This window comes from Manis pentadactyla, chromosome 18 (assembly GCF_030020395.1).
Source record: "Manis pentadactyla isolate mManPen7 chromosome 18, mManPen7.hap1, whole genome shotgun sequence".
In the NCBI taxonomy this organism is placed as follows: Eukaryota; Metazoa; Chordata; class Mammalia; order Pholidota; family Manidae; genus Manis; species Manis pentadactyla.
Genome location: NC_080036.1, coordinates 20,326,244 through 20,348,002, shown reverse-complemented (window position 1 = coordinate 20,348,002; position 21,759 = coordinate 20,326,244). Strand labels below are relative to the sequence as shown.

At 37.6% G+C, this 21,759-nt stretch overlaps 1 long non-coding RNA gene across 1 annotated transcript; it reads right to left on the bottom strand.

Moving 5' to 3' along the window:
* Nucleotides 1-19,551: 19,551 nt before the first annotated feature.
* On the bottom strand, nucleotides 19,552-21,544 carry LOC118908752 (uncharacterized). The gene is made up of 3 exons (XR_005023333.2): nucleotides 21,330-21,544; nucleotides 20,110-20,172; nucleotides 19,552-19,649 (listed from the first exon to the last, which is right to left on the bottom strand). It is a non-coding gene; the product is annotated as an uncharacterized LOC118908752 (long non-coding RNA).
* Between the last annotated feature and the right edge of the window lie 215 nt (nucleotides 21,545-21,759).

Genomic DNA, 21,759 nt, shown 5'->3' with positions numbered 1-21,759 from the left:
GTATTAGGAGGCCCCAGGTCCAAGGAGGACCAATAAGGTTCTTCCTTACATGGGCCTCTTCACTTTAACCAAGTATTATTTGGGGGCTGAGTTTACCAATGTCAGGGCTCAGAAGGGGCCTCAAGCAACTGCTATGTGAGATCATAGGCCTCTCACACCGTCAGGCGTGTTTCCATGCCTGTCGGGCCTCTTGGTTCAGTCCTTTGTGACACGATCAGTACCCTTCCAAAGAGCACCACTTTGGGAATATGCTAACTTAAGATATTTTCTGCTGATGGCAAACCAGAAAAACTGCTAATAGTTTATTTCACTTTTCAAATTTTATTATTCTTAATTAGCCTAAGCCTTCTTGGTGATTTTCCCTCAACAGATAATGATCTATTCCCATGGAAAAAAAAACGTTCCATGTGTTTTCAGAGCAATAGCATGAGAGGACAGCAAACATCCAGCCAAAAGTTCCCCAAGGAAAAGGACTATGTCTTACATATTTTTGGTATTTCACTTGAACAATACCCTAGGGTGGTAACTAACTAGTTATTCCCATCATTCAACAATCCCCTGAAAAAAGGCTCAATGTTTTTCATTAAGATGATATCGTTCAGTAACCTAATGGAAGGAAGATTCAAATACCAACATCTACTTAAGAATTAGAGAGATGTGTTTTGTGTTTAAGTCCATTTCTATGGAGCTGGCTTTATCTGTCCATTGATGGACTTGAGAATGACCAGTTGCATTTTGCTTCCACTTAACAGCAGAAAGGAAATTCTGAGCAGCCAGATTTACCATTGCCAAGATCTCCATAAATCAGCTTCGTTATTAGAGATAAGTTGTACTCAGGGAATATATTCAGTATCTCTTGCTGAGACCCAGTATTTCAAATGGAGAGGTTGGCCCATCAGTATGATTCCTTCTGTCTTCCCACCTTCTCTCTTCCTGAGCCGCCACCTGCGTAGAGGTGGGTCAAGGCATTGCCTAAAATTGCTTCATCAAACAATAGATACCACTATGTGACAACATCCGAAGATTAAGCTGTGATCTCAGCAGGCTGACAAGAGTGGAATGAAAGGGTCCTATAAACTCCAGGTTTAGTATAGAGACCCAGTAGATAGGTTCAGTGTCATTTCTATTCCAGCCAAACCAATTCAAATAAATCTTAATCTCTGCTGTCCAATGATCCTCTGTGATTACCAAGAATCAAAATTAAACATCTTGCTAGCACCCAGGAGCCAGAGGGAAAGAACACGGAAAGCCTTTCCCAAATAGGCAACTGTCAAACAGCTCAAGTCAAAATATAAGGTTCAATTCTGTAATCTCACCGAGGAACAAAATATTACTAGCTCTCATCCATCATAACTATTAATTCTATTATTTCATTTTTCAGAAGGTTTCAGTTCTGAACCCACTTCCTCCCTATCAGAGAGAGTAGGAGATATGTTGAGATGAGATTGTTAAGATCCCAGACTGTAGGGTTTTATCTGGTCATCTGAGTCACTCAGAAAGCCCCAAGCACTCTCCTTTACCATGTATTATGATAAAACAAATTATTCTGGTGTCACAGACCTTGAATACCTACTAACCTTGATAAGCACTTACATCTAAACAAAAAGAGAAGCAATTTGCATTTTCCTTTCTGCTGGCTAACATAATGTTTCATTTTACAGTTGCCATTAAGGGTTATTGCTATCTTTACATACCACATTAGGCAGTTTGTGTCCATTGTTCATGCACAGTCCCATCAGAATGTTTCAGGTTGAAGGCATTTTCACAATGATGTCGCTTTTGTCCTGCCCGGATGCTATTATCTTGAATGTGTTTATCCTAACAGGTCTCTTCAAGACCTGAAAACTGTCGTCTCTGAGAACATGTCAGTCATCACCTTCACCCACAATCAGAATTAACAATGCTCAAGGTCCCAGTGAGCCTGTACCGATAGGCACCCCCCACACACACACACACATGGGTGGGCAGCTAGGTAAAGTTGCAAAGCTTCTTGGATTGACCTTAATGAATTAAAACCTACATGGGCTCAAGAAATCCTGTGAACAAATCAGAGAATCCCATACCATCTCAGCAGGCTGACCAAAGCTTTCAAATGATACTGTGCCCTCCCTTTTCATTATCATTTCTGCCTCTGATCTACTGCCTCTTAATATTCTGGGGCAGAGCAAACCAACCACATGCCTTCATTAAGCAAACTGTGTATGAGAAGAAATGGGAAGCCTATGTATTCTGGAAACCACAAATCCAGGAGTTAAAATAATTGAGAAATGGCCACTGGCAGGTAAGGTAACACAATCATTATAGATGTAACCTTTGGGGAGGTAAAAACTGGAAGTCTTAACCTAGAAAGATAGATGCACTCGCTGAAAAGGAATGATCACCAAAGACCCATTTCACAATGAAAAAGCACATAAGTAGTGACTCCAGAACACTGCTCCAACAATGACAAATAGCTTGGTCGGAGATCAAAAATGAAAGCATAAAATATTGATATTTTAAAATTGAGTTTTCATAATAAAAAAAGAAAGACATATGAAAGAACTATTTTCTCCGGGTATGTTTGGCAACCATAGTTGAATGTATACTCAAGTTCTTCTCTATTCTATATTAGCCCTGTACTCCTTTAAGGTCCTGATTCCAATTTACATCAATAAAGAATATGTCTGGGATATTTTCACATCTGTGAAAAGTCTGAGGCTTGAATGTCAAGGGCTTAATCTCTTCATTACTGACTAATCACATTGTGTCATGAAGAAGTTAGATCTAAGATCCTAATGGAAAGGTAAAGTGTCTTTAAATTTTGTCCAGGTTTTTGTGTGAGGTCATTAATGATGATGGAAGAGATGCTGATACATAAAAATAACAGAAGCCCTGACACAACTATTGGTTATTAGAATAGATGGGCATCCTCTAAGGAATTTAAAATATAATAACACTATATTGAGAAACCGCTCCTTCATGTGCAGTCCAGTGAAAGAAAAGAAAACACTTATTTTCTAAAACAAGAAAGTGGGGACTCTATGCCAGGCTCTGGAGGAAGCCCTGGGGAAGAAGAGGTGAACAAGGCCACCGAATGCTCTGCAGAACTTTACAAACTGCAGTGGTCTGCCAAGCAATCAAAACATGCATAATGTGAGAAATGCTTTATTTCCCAATGCGAGAGCGAAATCATTTCAGTATCACTATTTCTTAATCCTCATTATTTTTCTATGAGCCTGGTGTTAATCATAATCTTAATTTACACTGGGACATTTTGGAACACAGAGAGATTGCATGGGAGTGAGGCAGGAATCTTACGCATGGGACCTCAGTTTCTCTGCAGCTAGCATCTAACATCAGTGAGAGTTAGCATTTTCCACAGTGTTTCCACGGAAGTGTGGAGCCTGTGGATATTTCTAAGTTCCTCCTGAAAGAACGCAGGGCCGCTGAATTTAACTTGTACTGTCCTTTCACCTCTCAGCTCCACACGAAGCTGAGAATGCCCATCCGAAGACTGGAAGAATATTGATGGGATTGCATAAATACCAACTCAAGGAGGCCGAAGACCAAGACGCGGTCACTCAGAATTCCTCCATATCCACAGCACATCCTCTTATTACAAGGCCAACTAAAATTTACTAAACAAAGTGGGGAAATACTGACTCGTTTAAGATGGGAGGGACCCTAAAGGATTTTAAAATAAATTTTAAAGCCAATAAAAAATTGTTTAGGGGTGAATATTTGTATTATCCCAAGACTTTTCCTTGTACAAAAAGGCTCCCTACAGAATTCTTCTAAATGGTAAACTCACTCCCCTGGTGCATTTAAACAGTGTTTACAGATCATTAACTACTCACATAAAGGCTGGGGCAGAAAACCTGCTAAAGTATGAGAATCTCCCACTGATTAACCAAAATTTAAGAGAAGGATGCCTGAGAGATGAACTTCAGTTTACCAGAAATGAATTTTCATATTACATTTTGGAATATGTCTATGCATGCAAGTCATTCTTATAAAAGATTTCTTTGCATGCCAAGAGAACCCAAATTTTAATAACATTTTTTATGCTGAAGTATTTGAGCTGTATATTAAAATATCAAAATTTGCCAAACTAGCATCAAGGTGTTGGTATTTAGGTGGTTTTCAAGATTTATTTTTAATTCAATAAATAATGTTATTATTAATATCCAAGGGCACAAAGTTTTGTCCACATTTCTACTTGATTCCCAAGTATTAACATGTAAAAGTAAAATGAATGGGTAAAATACACACAATTTTCAATATTCCTAATACAAATTATTCAAATACTTTTCAAGAAGATGGTTCATTTGTTCCCTTCACCACAAATACCTTATTAATGACTATTCACCAGAAGTGAGTAGAAACATTTTGAAATGGCACCCGTTATTTTAGTTGAGTATATTATTTTTTTGCTATTTATTTTTAAACATGTTTATTTTAATTGGTAATTTACATTTCCTCCTGTCAAACCACTTTGCCATTGCAGTGTTTTCCTTTTGGGAATTTCAGTACTTTTCTTATTGATTTATAAGAGCTCTTCACATATGAAGGATAACATTTTGCTTTCATATCAGCTACAAATTTTTTTCTAATTAGGCATTTGCATTTTAGGTTTGTTGGTGAAATTTAACATGTGCTTCTGATTTGCTCACCAATTTAACTTAGAAAATCCTTTCTTCAGAAATAAAATAAAGAAGTTACATAAAGCAATAGTTTACATTTTCTTCTATCGCTTTCAGTGCTTTCTTAAAAATGCCTTTACTGGCAGGATGAGTCAGGCCACTCCCTTAATCTATCTAAAAATGTGTTCTTCTTCATAGTGTGGAAATTATGACTGTTTTGCTGAGTTTCAGGCATTCTATGAAATGACATTTGAAAGCTCTTTGTCCTCAGAAGTTGATGAAAATGAAAGTTCAATATTTGTTAATATAGCTGACAGAATCTGATACGCCACAAAGTTCCAACAGATCTTGTCCAAGCAGAGCAAAAGAAAATCCATCTTTAGTAGCTTTAAACAACAGAGAAGTCAGTATGCTTTGGTCAAATGTAAAATACCTAAATTTTATAAAATAAGCATCTTTGAACCTAAATAAGAGGCTAATGTCTTCCAGAGATGAACAGAATCTTTGAAACACTTTACACTACAATCTTGGGCAAGATTTTTCTCCCCCAGAGCTACTGCCTCCAACCCCCCACCTCATGGCCCAGCTTCATACGGCTTGGACTGTCTTCTCATAATCCCAGCTCCTATATGAATCATTTTCAGCACTGAGTTCTGATCATTATATACAAGGTCACTTTTTAATTAGAACAATATAGTAAAACATATGCTCGGAAGATAAATGAGGTACAAAGCTAGCTGTGCTACAGTGAACCCTTTTATTGGAAAGCCCTTAAAAATAATAAGCGTCATGTATAGTCCAGGGGCCTTTGCAACATATTTCAGTACAGCAAAGTGCCTGCCATAGTGAATGAACACCCTGTTAGAGTGAACAATCATTTGGCAGCATAGGTTATTTTAATGGACACATCACTTTAAACGAAGCCTTCGCCATCTGTTCTGCCCTCTAATTACAGATGCAAAAAAGAACATAATTCACAATTGCATCATAAAAAAGTAAGATATAAGTGATTTAAATGCATGTGTATCTTCCTTATTCAATGCAGCATGCAGCTGTTATGTTGTTTTCATGTTTCAAACACAAATGAGGAGAGAAATCGCTCTTCTCTGATGGAGTGAATTCCCTGAGACAGGACATTTTGGGGTGTGAGTAAATGCTAAACTGTATACTCAAATAACACCTTCTCAACCAAATGAGAAGCGAGGCTATTCTGTAATACACTCTGGGACCTGTTACTGTGTGTGATGGGGGCGTCTGTTTGTGTTAAAAATGAAATTTCAATGATTCTTTATCAGGTTTTCACATCTCAATAGTTCTTGGGTAAGTGTACTTTAGTAATAACCAAACAGTGTAGATAGATGTGTTACAACAAAGAAACCGTCCTTCAGAATAAGGGGAACAGCCTGGTTACCCCAATATCAAAGAGGCAACTCTTGGTCTAAGCCCATTCGTATCTTATATGAATCCTTTCTGATTTCCCAAGACTAACTCTTTCTAGTAAGCAGGAAAATGGAGCCCTTTTCCTTTCCCCAAATGTCTCAAAAATACCTCAAGACTCCCTTGTGGATTTACAAGTTAATGATTACTCTTTGTGGGAGGATATCTTAATATGCAAGCTTCAAGGTGAACTTAATTCCTCATTGAGAATCTTTAAAATTTCCACTGTTATTTAGTACTGACACAATCACAATGTATCCAGAATACAATTTTGTTTCTTAAAGAAAAAAAACATTGTTAAATTCATTCTACATATGCTCAATTTGCTTTCAAACTATGAAGTTGGATAGTCAAATGAAATTTTAATATAGTAAAATATTTATTTCTTATGGCTAACTGCTAGGGGTGATGCTAAAAGAAAAAAGAATTAATTGGTAAAGAGTGCAAACAAATACCTTAAAAAACCATACAGATTGTTTAAAATTCCATGTCACAACCCTCTCAGTGAGAAAAATATTGCCCTGCAAAAATTCTTCCTTCAGTTTCTCAATGGTATTGCTAAGAATGATTTATGCTTTCCAAAGTATTGTTAATAAATAGGTACTTGGAAGGTGTTTGTTAAGTAGTTTAAAAATCCATCCTCTTCCAACAGTAAATTTATATTTCAAATTTACCTAGCAATAAGCATTCTATTTCTTCATGAATTAGAGATAAACAACTTAGAGTAATCTAAACATCAATATTGCAACTATTATATTCAAAATGTGTAATTTCTAAGATTGTGTATTGTGTATGTATGCATTATAGCCAATATACAAAGTTATAAATGTGAACATTATTTATGGACATATGGTTGTATACACACACAGAGATTATATTCAGCAAAACACGTGATCCACCCAGATTGACTGTTCATATATAATGCTTCCCATTGGGCAGTGCCTATGCAGAATTAATTGCTACATATTTTGCATGTCCCTTCTACATACCATCTATAAGGAATTGAAGTATGCTAACCAAGTTTGTCTTTGAGTGGTTATAAAAACATTACCCTCTTGATGCAGTCTTTCCAAATTCTAAAATTTCTATATGAAGTACTTAGAGAATTTTTTAAGTAATAAGAAAGTGTGCATTTTAAAACCCCAAAGAGAAACGAATTTGAGTGTTAATTTACTTCAATCCATTTTCAAACCTACTATGGAATTCATGCTTTTTATGAGACTCTGTTTTAATTGGCACAGGCTTTAGGATTTCTCTGCATCATCTAAGACTTGAACATGCATTGATAAAAATAAGGAATGATCAGTCAGTTCATTACATCAATTAATTCATAAAGTAGCTTGATCATTACCATGATTTATTTTTAAAAGTCACCATTTTTAAGGAAAAAATAGCACCTAATCAGAAATTCCCACCAAAACCATCTGAATATTCCTTTGTGTTTCAATGACACTTTAAGTACTGAAGAGGTGACTCCCTATACTAGATTCCAAAATCTCAGTTAGCAGCAATATGAGAGAAGTAAGAACAATAAATTTAAAAATAAAACATATTTAATAATTTAAACTTTATTCTAAGATTACATTTCTTCTTTTATTTCTGATTTTTAATTAAGAAGCTGTAATAAACAATGGAATAGAAAAAGTCGTGTTGCTCCTCACACTGATTTTTATTTTACTTTGTAAACTTCAAAGTCTCCTTAGGAATTTAACTTAAACTATAGCTTGAAAGGAGGTAAGAAGGATCTTTGGGAGTTAAAAAAAAGAAAGCCTCTTAAACATCATTTTTACATTTCTTTTTGGTTTTACACAATAAACCAACTATGTGGACATATCCTTTAAATGAAAGTTATATATTGAGTAAATCTGTACTGTAGAACATTAGGGTAGGTTAATATATAAAACAATACACTGATACATACATTTAAGAAAAATTTCTTTTATTTTTTTAAATTCTTTTTATGAGAGCTCACATATTTTACTTAAAGAAATGTGAATTTCAAGTACAGCCAAAATGAAATCATGTTCTTGATAATCATGTCTATACCCAAAAACTCATTTTTAATAATGTAAAATGTCACATTAGTATTACTTCAGAAGAATCCAGAAAAAAAATGTCAAATCAATATTTCTGAACACATGTCTTTCTTGAGAAGAATGCCTTAACAGTTGTTATTCAAATGCTCAGTTCTCTTTATTTAAATATGTATCATTTGCCCTTGGAAAGGACAAATGAATCACTGGTAGAACAGGTTTTACCTTAACTTTATTTTTCAATTAATTCACAGATAATTTCTCTGTTTTTGCACAGATTTTTATTTCATTTCATTTAAAGGACAAACGACTTGTAAAAAAGTTGCTGGTCAACTATAAATTCAGTTTCGTTTCAGACATCTTAGATCTATTACTTGCTAGCAAACTTTGAAATGAACGTAAGAATAAATGTATTCATTAGTGGCACATAGATTGGAAATCACTTTCAGGTCAAGGATGTTGAGTAGTTGAAGGCCAGCTTCAGGGTGAGGGAAGGTGTGTGCAGGGAGTCACGGATTCGTTCCCCAAGCAGAAGACACTGCAGCACCTCCCCCACCCCCACTCCTGGAACAGTGTAACATACGATACATCAGAAGTGATGATTCCACTTGTATGTTAATGAAGTACAACAAAGTCTTTGCTCTTGGAAGATTAACTGAGTCTATCATCAGGAATCCTCTACTAAGACCACACAACCAAGTGTAGTGTTAATGTTAATACAAGAACCACGGTCATCATTTTGCTCATTGGCATCCAATGACATGCAAAGATGCATGGATGTGGGTGGCAGTGATGGTGACAGTGATGATATTTGACACATAAAACTATCATGTGTTGGGCTCTTGTCTAATTATTTTACTATTTTTTTTAATTGCATTTAATCCTCTCAATAACCCTGTCAGGAAGTCACAGACACATTACAAAGGACACACTACCAGAAAAAGAAACTCTAAGAAACAGCCTTGGCTCTGTGAAAATCTTTAGCAACTGAACATAGGCCTACCTACACCAACCTTCATCTCTTCTATTAGAAATCCTTCTTCCTTGGCAAATATTTGTGATTAGGATAAATAGAGGAAAACCGGTTCAAAGTATTTCATAATAAATTAATATTCTAAAATAGTAATATTTCCATTAGAGTGGCATATTTACAGTATGTATACTAAGTAACCCATTGCCTAGTCATCAAAACAGAAGACTAAATCAACATACATCTCTGGAAAACAGGGACAAAATTAAAAAAAGCAAAACAGAAATGCAGCATCTCTGTGCTCAAGAAGACAAAAGGTAATGAATTTTCAATCAACATACACATGCTATGTGAGAAGCATGGGTTGGACCCTGCAGAGGAGATGGAGAGAGTTCATATCCATCCTCAAGGAGCTTACTATCTAGTTAGAAACACAAAAATGAACTCATAAAACCAGGACAAAATGAAACTGAAAGATGTAGCTATTTCTAATTAAAATGGAAAATATCAAATCGCTTTCTTCTCTTTCAGTCTTGCACAACCCATCTCCCAGCTGGAAGGGGGTCATCTCTTCTGCTGGGCTTTCATAATCCTTTGGCACTGGCTTTACTGGACTGAGCCTGTTTACACCTCAGCTTTCCCATCTGTGAAATGGAATAGTGAGTAACAACTTCATAGGGTATTTTGTCAACATTAAAGTAAGTCCATCAGGATATTTCCTGGCACATAAGAGGCATTCAGTCAGTGACAACTAGTGTCAATATTATTATTCTTACGACTACCTCCCTCTATACCAAACTTCCTGACCAGATTTGTAAACTTCATACCATCTTGTTCTTACAGCCCCTCAAAGACTGCATTGGGTTTTTTATATTTCTTTTCAACAAAGGAAACTAAAGTATGATAGTAACTAGTATCCAGAGAGAAAGTGTTCACTGGGCTTCAGAGTGGTCAAGGCAGGCTTGCTGAGGAATGTGAGTTGGAAAGTGCCAGGGAATAAAAGGTATCTTGTTCTGGGTGGAAAAAACAAGGTTAAGGCACAAGTCACGGAAGCATAAGTGAAAGAGAGGTTGGCTAGAGGAGAGAATTCTATCAGCTAAGGGATGAAAAGGGAACTCACTTAGGGTTTATTGCAGTAATTTAGGCATAAAGAACTGAGAGCCTCAACTAGACAGGGCACAGAAATAGGATAAGAATCAGGACACAGAAACAAGACTGTGTGGGTGCAGATCACCGTTAGTACATAAGGAACAAGAGGAAAAGGGAAGAAAAAAGTCAGAGGTGTAGCTAAATTTCTGAGTTTCTGCAACAAAGGCAATAATAATCAGACAAATAGGGAAATGAAAGAGAAAACTGAGCCCATTTTTGTAAGGGGAGAGAGGAACTGAGTTTAAGATATGCCAAGTTTGAGGTCCCCAGGTCATCAGACTGGACATGTTTACTAAGTTGTTATCATGTGAGTTTGAATCACTGAGGGGAACAAAGCTAGAGAACTAAAAACAACAGTTAACTCCTTAATGCAACTGATCTGTGTCCTTGTAAATTTGGCATCAAGGTGCATAAGTAATCACAGGCCCTCAGCAGAAGTCTCTCGGTGCCAACATCAGTGTGAAGAGGCACAGAACCAACACAGCCATTCTTTTTTGACTATGTTCTCATGGCCTTGTTTCTACAAGGACTCAGGGCATGGAATCTTCTGCCACACTTTGCATAGAGTGTGTTCTTTAGTCTTTGCATTGGAAAATATCTTTCCCTTTTATGTGCTGCAGTAGTCAGCTCTAGGAGACAAAGCAGGGGAGGGACAAAGGAAGGCCTTGCTGGCTAAGTCCAGCTTCCAGTACACGTACCAGAGTCATAATGTGTCCCATAGCCTGTAGCAACATAAACAGAAATGGACTGAAATACTCATTTGACCTAAAAGAAAGGTTTTAAAGCACGCAAACAAGAATAGAATTTTGTCTGTCAATAAGTAAGACCTTCGATAAGCTGGAACACAAATGCTATTTTTTAAAGAATTTTTAAACTCTGATTCAGACTAGAAAAGCGAAGCTAGCTGCTTAAATCCCATGGGCACATCCACATGCAGAGGTCTCTGCCTGGAAAGTCAGATTTTAATGGTGTGTTTACAAAACTGTGTCCTCAAGTAGAACTAAGAAAACTCTCAGGATGTATCGGTTCCAGTTTCATAACACAGGCCTAAATGGAGAGTGGAGAAAATGCTTGGTCATGTATGCACATCGGATATGTGTCATTTGCCCATTTGACAGATAGGAAAATTGATCTGCAGAAGGAGATGGATTAAGAGAGCACAGAGTAGAATAAAATCTTCCCAGGACCCAACCCATGAGTTTTCCCAACTGCCTTGTTGCTTCTCAGGTAGAAAAGCATCAGAAAAAAACAAGAGTTGTTCTCAACCCTAGCATTTTCCAGATTTTGTCCCCAGTGGAAAGTTCTTCCTGTGTTTTGAGTCAGGGGATGGGAGTGAAATGGGTAGAGTAGGGCAAGAAAAGAAACATATGCAACCATTTTCCATATGTGAGAAGATCTGCTTGGAAAACTCACTCTGTTGCATGCATTCCTCAGTGCTGAAAAATCTGTGGGACCATGTGCCCTTTGGAAATGAATGAACTAGAAGAGGCTGAGCACATTTTCAAATAGCCTGTGTTTCATCATCACATGAAACCCCCGAGACATAGCCCACCCATTTCTCTCTCCTACAGCTACTACTGGGGTTCTGTTTGCTCACATTCAGTGCTTTTTTTCCACTACAAAGAACCTCCGTACTCCATGTCTGAGAGCTACCAAATGGTGTTCTAAGCTCAAGAGCCTGATAGATGAAGAAGGAAGACAGTCCAAAGGAATGAAGTGCCCAAAGGCTCTGGGAAGAGGAAGGGAACAATTGGCCAAGTGGAGGCAGAAGGACATTTTCTGTTCACAGTGTTATTTCTCCGGAAACCAGACCTGGGATGTAAAAATGAGAGTGGCGTTCTGAGATAACTGGCAGGTTTCTGGAAACAATCAAGGTCCTACTGAAGCATAAATGAACAAAAATGAACATATTCTAGAAATAATGACTTCAGGGACTCCAAAAGCAAAAGTAAAAAGGCCATTAGTGAAATCTACCTTCTTGAAAACATGATGCATTTACCAGTAAGTCAAAATGATTGCCACATAACCATTCAAAAGCAAACCATGGTAAGTTCCAAGCAGATAACTCTAAGTCACGAGGAAATGCATGAGCTGCAGCATTTCTCCCAAAGAGGAGGTTACATCACTGCGAAGGAAGCTGGTCAGTACATACTCTACTTCTGAGAAACATGTTTCCCAACTTGTAATTTCATTTTTAGAGTAAATATGTTTACTTAAAAGATTTGTAGGAAGAATCTGATCCCAATTATTTTCCCCAGTAATGGAGATATCTTTAAATCTTAGCCTCAAGCAATGTTCTCTAAAATGATATTAAAGCACAGTTGTATTGAATAGTTTTTGAAATAACTGGGATGAATCATTTCCAAAACATATGCTCAAATGATGCTCAAATGATACAAAGAGGTGTCACAAATAGAAGGAGGCCCTAAACTTAGCAACCTGATGGGAAAATGCGGAGAAAGGCTCATCCAGTGTATGATTGATCTGAGTTCCACTGTTGGTGGTTGAATACAACTTACCTCTGGCATTCAGGTCTCAACTCTAACTTTTCTTCAGCTTGAAATGAACCCAAGGGACCTGTAGGCTTTTGCGTTTCCACACTTTTCTCTCTCTGCACACCAAATACTCTTGGTTAGCTCTTTAGAACCTGGATGCCCTGAAGCTCAGAATCCACTCTGAAGACAGAGTTCTGGCTCAAGACAGATGCTTCTAACTGGGGATGGCTCAGACACTATCTGCCTATGAGCCTCTTTAAAAGCTGAAAAACAAATCTGAAGTGGCACTGTGCAGTCAACAGATTAAAGATAACATTCAGGAAAGATGATCCTCTCCAGCCAATTGAACTTGACCATAAGTCATCAAGTCCAAATGGGTTCTTGGTCCTGCATCTCAAATTCTTTCTTCCCAAACGCAAAAAGAAATAATGCAAAAGGTTTACCTATGCTGTAACGCCCAGCCAAATAAGGAATAATGCAAACCGCCACCAAATGCAAGAGACCACACAGCTGCTATGTTCCTGCCTTCTGCACAAACCCTTGTATTTTTGCATTCTACTTCAGGGCTTGCTTTAAAGTCTCATACCAAAACTTTCCCAGGAAAGCTGTTTGTGATCATCAGAATGATACCAAGGTGCTTTTAAAAAAATCTTTTAGATCATGTCATCATACATGGTTTTCAGTCTTGCTCTCTGCATCCACTTTCCCCATCTAGGACCATTTTCAGGGATCTCAAGAAAATGAAAGAAAGCACTGTGTCCAAGCTGGGATGCATGAAAACCATGCCACCTCCTCGCAGAGGGCAAGGGCCACACCCCACAGCCCTGTCCTCACCCCTGCCCACTGCCCTTCCCTTTGGCCACATGTCCACTCTGCACCCTCATTGCTCTCCCAGGCCAACTCCACCCTTGCTCCCTGGCTAAAAAAGGAACACAGTTATATCTCCTGGGGCCATGATGTGAGGCCTGGGAGGAAATGTTTTCTTTTGGGAAATAGGAAAATTGTGTGACTACATTAAAGTCAACACTATTTATCTTCACCTCTTGTCCTATGGGCTGACAAAGGGACAGCACTGTTAGGCCCACCCCCCTGCGCAGCTGCAATAGAAAGAAGGCAGAGGCTTGTACCTTCACGTGTCAGACCTTTTGTGCCTGACTACTAGTTTATGAGGCTGATGTCAAGCATTGCACTCAATGAAGCCTTTGTCCTAGGTGTACAGGGCAGGACAGTGGAAAAACTGCCCTCTCTTCTATCCCAGGCCCATCCATCTTCCCCTCACCCTGTTTCTCAACTTTTCTGTCTCTTGAGCCGACAGAGAGAGGATCCCTCCTGGGTTAATGTACTGGAAAATTGCTCTGCATGTTTATGAGGGGGTCCCTTCCAAATGAAAGAAAAAAGGAAAGGGGAAAAAAAACGGGAAGAAGAGTCATTTTTCCCACTGAACTCATTGGCCTTATGCTTGTGGGTCTGACCCTGATTAAGAAAATCTCAATGCCCTGCTAGGAGGTTTATTGTCAAGTTTGGCAGAGCGCACTTCCGATTGAATTTTTTTATTATTTATAATCACAAAGTGGTTTTGAACAGCTCCCATCACCCATCCCATCATCAACACACACACACACACACACACACACACACACATCCAAGTCTTACCTTTGAAGAGGCCCCTTCGACTAGCATCCAGTTTGCCTACGAACAATCCATTCTCTTCCTGGAAGGTCGGGCTGTGTGGACTTTGCCATGGACATGGAAGCCAAAGGAGGCTGCCCTCCATGATAGCACACACTTGCTAATTTTAACGTTTATTTCTAACTAAAATTAGGATTCTCTGTCTCCAGCCTCCTCCCCCCTTGGGGAAATGTATTCCTTCTCTAAGACATACCGACCAACAAAATGCCATGTAAGTGGTGAAGGCATCAACTATGTATCAACTATGTAGGTTCATCCCTGAAGTGACACCCTATCGATGTTACAAAACCAAGCGGAGCCCTTCCAGAAACGTCTAAGCAAAAGTCATGGGAATGGCAACACAGAAGTTTAATTTGGCCAGATAAATTGGATATTTCCCCATAAAAGTGCTAATTCTTTGGGGACAGGAGGAAAAATCACTAGGATTCTTTTTAAGGGAAATTTGTGGAAAAGGCGTAAAGGTGACTCGAATAAACACAGTTCATGAAAAAGTGTAATCAGCTCAGTCCTCAGCCCCCCCTTCACTGTGAGTTCTGAAGCTTCATTTTGAACACAGGACACCACTGTCTGAGGCAAACACTACATGAAGTTTTAAATAATTCCCTGGTAACTGAACGACCATCCCCCCGTTAGGAGGTTTACTGCAGGACTGACAGCACGATCACAACTAGTTTCTTATTCCATTTATGTTGTCAAAAACTGAGGAGATTCTGTGAAACGATTTGATTCTAGCATGTGAAGAATTTCCTGGGTTGTTGGCGTTTTTCTCTTCATCTTTTCCATCTATATTTTTCACAAAGATTTCCCCGAATTAAAATCTAACTTTCATTTCTGCACTTTGAAATGCTTCCCCACTGACAACCCTGGGTCTCATTTAAATATTTAGCAAGATGATAAAAAGAAATGGGGTGAAGCTGACAAATCATGCCCAGTAGAAGGGGGGGTCATTAAGACTAACACAAATGTGCAGAGGAACCCCCTAATCTCTTAGCCTGTCCCCTTTTGTGGAAGGAGGTCAGAAGTGTTTGGTGCCTGGGGCCTGCTCCCTAAAGACTCTTAAGAAGCAGATGTTACTGTAACATGCTCAGGGGATCAAGCATAAATATGACCCCTGACCCTGGCTGTCAGCTGATCCACCGAGGCTCTTAGAAATATACTCTTAACTTTTCCAAATTCCCACTCTTTCCCACCATCCCCCTCTACTCGGCCGGGTGCCCCCACCTCGGGTTTCTAAGCATGTGGCTCCTTCTCTGGCGCTTGCACAGTTGCACCCAGCATGACCTTTCTCTTCATGGAGGTCAAAGGCCTAAGACCTCAGGCTGGCCTCTTTTCTTGCTAAAGGCCAGCTGATGAATCATTCTCAACTTGAAGGGAACAGAGGGGAGGGGAGGGCTCTGAAGGCCTTTTGAGAGAAACAACTGTGGCCTATACATCAGCATTTATACTGCTCTGACACTTTCAAAACTCACGTTCCTCTCTGGGAACCAAAGAAAGAAGGGTCCAGAGGAAGGACAGAAAAGTCTCACAGACAGGGATAGAATAAATAAGAATGGAAAAACGAGAGCATGCTACCAGTCTTCAGGATGGCTTAGTGGGAGACTGTCCTGAAGAAAAAAAGAGAGAGATTGTGGGGAAAGAAAGGTAGGCATTATTCATTATTTAGCACACACACACAAACACACTTCTCTCCCAAATTTTAGTTTGATCAGTCACTTTTGACAAAATGATAAGAAGAGAACCTGTGTGTGCTGTTCCCCACTACAATGAGTTTGGTCAAGAGGACTTTGTTGCACAACTCAGAATTCTCCTGCTAATTACTTAGAAAGGTATAAATGACCTAAAGTTTACAAAGGAAACTGTATCTATGTCTCCTTTAAGACAATCCCACGTGAATAGAATTGGGAGGGAGGGATGGAGTTCATTGGAAGCTAGGTAGCTGACTAAAATGCCCAAAAGGTATTTCATTTTTCATTCTCTTATTTTTCCCATACAGTTCTAGTTTTCACATTTAATCTGTAAGCAGTGTATTTGTTACCTGTGGTCATTCGGGAGTCTTCAGGAACCTTACAGATTGGTAAGGGTTAGGAAATATGATGGAGAATTATTGAATGTTGAATGTAGAGAAGAGTCAGCTGATTGTTCAGGCCCCAAAAATGAGAGGAACCCTAAGATGGCTCCTAAGGGGAGTCCTAGGGAAATAGCAGCACTTGGATGATAATTTGATTTTTCAGCTTGGAGTTCACCAACTTAAAGGTCTTTAAGAATTAACCCCTATGATTCTTTTTCACCATTTCAAGGAGTTCAAAGAGCAACTCTGAAATAAGTTACACCACCCAACATAATGTGAGTTCAGAAAAAAATTTGTTTCAGTTTGTCTTCATCAAAGCCTTTAAAAAATAGCTTCTTATCAGCCTTTGCTGACTTCAAATGCCTCATATTAAATTGTTCTCATTAAAATAAAAAATGAATAAGAAATGGGGATTATATTTCCATCTTTGTCTAGAAATATATTAATGTAGATAAACACTCTCTTGCTTTCTTGCTTACTTTCTCTTTCCTTCCTTTTCTTATTCTTTCCTTATATCTGGAAATGAAAGAGGGTTCTTTGCTACTGACTCTATGTATGGTAAAAGAATAAAAAAGGAGAATAATGAAAAAAGTATTCACCACAAATTTCCTAACCTAGATGAAATGGACTGATTCCTTGAAAGACACATACTGTGAAAACTCACACAAAGAGAAATAAATAGAAACCTGGATAACCTTATATCAAACTGCATTAATAATCAATAGCTTTTTTTAAAAAGGCACTGGGCACAGATGGTTTTACTAATGAGTTCTACCAAATATTTAAAAAGACAATAACACCAATTCTTTTCTATGTTTTGTCAGAAAATGGAAACATAGGGAACACTTCCCACTTCATTGTATGATGTCAGAATTACCCTAATTAAGTAATTACCCTAATAACAAAACCAGATAAAGACATTTCAACATAGGAAAACTACAGATCGATATCTCTCATAAGCTTAGGTACACAAATCTCAACAATATATTAGTAAATAAAATCCAGTGATGTATAAAAATAACTGCAAACAAGTGGTATTTATTCTAGGTATGCAAGGCTGTTTCAACATTCTAAAGTCAATCAATACAATTCATGGCATGAACAGTCTAATGAAGGGAAATAATATCATCATATCAATTGATGAAGAAAAAGTATTTAACAAAATCTAGCATTGTTCACAGTAAAATCTTTCAGTAAAGGAAGACTAGAGAGGTATTTTCTCAGCTTAATAAAAGAAAATCTACAATCCTCCATGGAATTTGTCTGACTTTTCTTCTGGTCTGAGCTTTAATTGCAAAAGGTCACCAAAAGTAATTCTGGTCTTCAGACAATAGTGATAATCAGATACATAAATTAATTTCTTTAATTCTTTTTTTTCCCTTTTTCTACAGGTATATCTTCTGAATGCAAACTGTAAATACATCATCTGTTCAAGATACTATCTGAAGAGATTGCTTGTACCAAATGGGAATTTATTAAGTTAAAATTGTTCTTGGTAATAAGTACAAATTTTTTTAAAGTTTATACCCATTGACACAGTAGTTTAACTTCTAAAAAATTATCCTCTGGAATTAAAAGCAATTATTTAATACAGTTAGAAGACCTGATAATAGTAAAAATATTTTTTTTAAACCTAAATTTTCAACATGAAGAGATTAATTATAAATCAAGAAGCCCATCAAAAATCTTGTTTTCAAAGAATATTAAACACATAATAATACACCAAGATACAATGTTATATGGAAATAGAGGGACCATGCACTTTAATTTCAAACATACACACACACAATATAGCAGAAGAAAATACACCCGTAATTGAATAATAGTTTTATAGGTAATGAGCCAATATTTTAGCTTATATTTTCATGGTTAACTTGCATTTTCTAAACCTTTTCTCTTGAACAAGAATAACCTTAAATGTTTCCCATAATAAAAGTTTTACATGTGTTTAAAAAATACATTTTTATGTTTTTAAAATCAGGTTTACTCAAAAGAAAGTAACTGTTCAAAATTAGGACTCTCCTATGTAGTTGCTATTATCAAAATAACTTTGTCAACTTCCAATGGTGAGGCTGAGATTTAGGGAAAATAGCATTTTCTTTTTTAAAAACATGGTCCCTTTTACTTTTCAGAGGTATGATTGTTCATGAGGACCAAATACGGTGAACACATCAGTCATCTGAAAAGTAAAACACTATGTCTTGTTATTATTACTATAAACTCACTCTAGGTAAAGATGCTAATGTATTCCTCCATACAACCAATCAGTCTTACATATTTACTATGTGTGTTCAGATTAAATTATCTCCTAACTTTGATTAATTCCCATCGATTTTACTATATTCCTGGGAAGTAGTTAATGAAAATGTTTTCAGCTTTTGATTAGTTTCTTTCTAGGTTGCAGAAGACTTTAAAGAGTGGAGGGGAAATAAAAGGATGGGCGAGATCTTTTTTCACAAGTCTTCAGCCCTGAAAAAATCACTACGGAAAATGAGTTTCACTGTGTAACTGATCTTCCTTCTTTCGACTCATATCCTGACCACAGTTCACACCCTTTATTTGATCTCCTCTTGAGCAAGTCGTATATAAAATGTTATTTTAAAGGAGAAGCTAATAAGAAGATATTTGCCAGTGAAAATCATTTCCAGGTATGGAAGCCCCCACCCTCCCATGGCCCCAAGCAAGGCTCTTCCTAATCAGGTGCCCTTAGAGAAGAGGAAACAGAGCTTTGACCCCTTCTGCAGCACCAGGCCTGAAGGTCTCCTGGAATCAGCCCATTGAACATGGTTGAACTGTCACGTCAGGGTAAATGACAGAACTGGGTACATTTTTTTTCAATTAAATTATTATACAAATGATTCATACTAATAAATGCTTTCAGTCTTCCAAAATATACTTTCACAGGGACATGTATTTCATCTGGCAAAGGTTGAATTATGTCCATTTTCCAGTTGAAGTGGGTCTGAATGGACACAACTTGAAAATGATGGGACATGGGATTCATACCCGGGTTTGTCTGACCCCAAACCTCTTCATCCCTTCTTTGTAGTTGAGTTTTCTATTAAAACAGTCTTCTGCATAGGAAGGATGACCAGTTCTCAGTCCTTTAGCAGGCTCTAGCCACGTGGGAGAAGAACATGCAGGGTGCTGGGTGAGGGGCAGGCAGAGGGATACGCAGGGGTCAAACTGCAGAGAAATCAAGAGTTAAAAATGAGGCTTTAGTATCTATGCTGTGGATCCAAAAGTTTTCTCTCACTGTGCCTGGGAAATGAGAATTTCCGAGCTGTATTTCAGGTAGCTGTGTGGGGAATCGCTTATTGAAGGGAGAGACTGAGGACTCAGTAAAGAGATTAGTCCGAACAGGAGAACAATCATGCAAATCCAAACACAAGCCATTTGGGCGGGAAGGAAATCATACGACAAATGAAAAAATGTTACTAAGGTGTTCTTGGTAGGAATCAATGACAATGTAAATATGGGGGCCAAGGGATATTTAGGGAACAAACAGGATCCCTGAAACTAATATCCGTGAAACTGAGGGTGAAAATATTATGAGATAGGGTAACCAGGAAGCTTCAGTGGGGAGGCCATAATTCTCTTTGGGACTGGAATTGGACACTTCAAAAAATTACACTGAAGAACGAACCTTCTGAAGATCAGTGAGCTATAGAATCCTTTGACATCATCTTGGTTATGTTCTATAGCGATGCTGATTTATGGGGGAAAATATAACATCAGTCATTAGAAGAAAACCTAACTATGGCTAAGAATAGTTCTAGGTTCATGACGGGACTAAACAAGAAAGGGACACTATGTACTTAACAGTTGGATGCAGCTTCATGGGAAACGGCAACTACTTGGGAAAGGACATAGAGCACCTAATCCTTAGGGATGTAAAATATGATCAATGAAATTCCTTGGTACTGCATTTTTGAAACCCCAAGAGGAAAAGATAGACAGATGGTTCTTTAAAGCTTGAGATGAACTTTTTTTCCTCCAAGAAAGAAAAACTAACTACACTTGCCCTTAATTTACCCTCAAAAAATCCATAAATAGAAGGATGCATGACTTTTACTAAAATACCATGGTAGTTTTAAATGTTCATTTATTAAACATCATCCTAATATAACAAATGCATCAATCTATCGGATGTTGTTTCCCAACTGATTTCAACAAAAAATATAAGAAAAATCTTCATTAGTAAAGTTTTTTGCAGTGATAATGAAGTGTCCACTTGATAATCCTATGTGCCTGTATATATTTTAGCAGAAATATAGACATACGTACAAACCTTGCAGTCAGTCAATATATGAGAAACTTCCTTGTATAGACTGTTGTGACTGATGGCATCAGAACATATAACATAGTCTCCCTTTCAAAATGATTAATTCATGAAGTTGGCATGGAGTTAAAAACAAAAATCAAAAAAATCCTTTCTCTGTTCTGTCAAGCCTGTAAGACCCAACTCAATAACAAGATCACAAAACAAATGAAAAATTGTAAACAAAGACTATACCTCCCCAGAGTAGGCAAAGATCTGCATAAGCACTGTATATACCTCAAAAGTGGTGGTATGTTCTATTTCTGTATTGTTATTAATATCTGCATCCATGGATGACTAACCTGACATGTGCATTTGTTCCATGTATGACCATTTGCCCCACACTTATGCAGGGATGAAGTTTTTTGAAGAGTGTCATGAAGCCAGTTTACAACCCAGCCATTCCTCCACATGGAATTTGTAATATTCAGACTGATTAGTTTATTCAAATTAATTAACTCAATAAAAACACTAACTTAACAAATATTTATTGGGCACACACTATCTAAAGCACATCAGACAAACTCATCTCTTAGATGACTTACCTGGTTGTTTGACCAAACTCACTGGAGGGATGTGTCAAAATGGTCAATCTCATTATGTGTGTAGAAACTGCAAAGTAATCAATATCGAAAAAGACCTAGATGTTTAATGTCAGTGGACATAATGATCTGGGAACTTTATCCGGATGATCAGACAAGTTTCAGATTATTTGTTGTCCTGAAGGCATCTGATGTAATGAGTCAATAAATCAACTTTAGAGGAGGATCTGGAAAGGAGACGTTTGTTCTTGAATATATGCCACTGGTGAATGGGTGGGCATACATTAGTTCCTCTGTGTTTTGATGTGTCCCCCAACCATTTGTACAACATATTCTAATAGGCTTACATGGCCAGATGGCAGGCAAAAGCTGCCACCAACAAATGCCACCAACACAGAACATCCTATTATATAATAAAACATACAAAATGCAT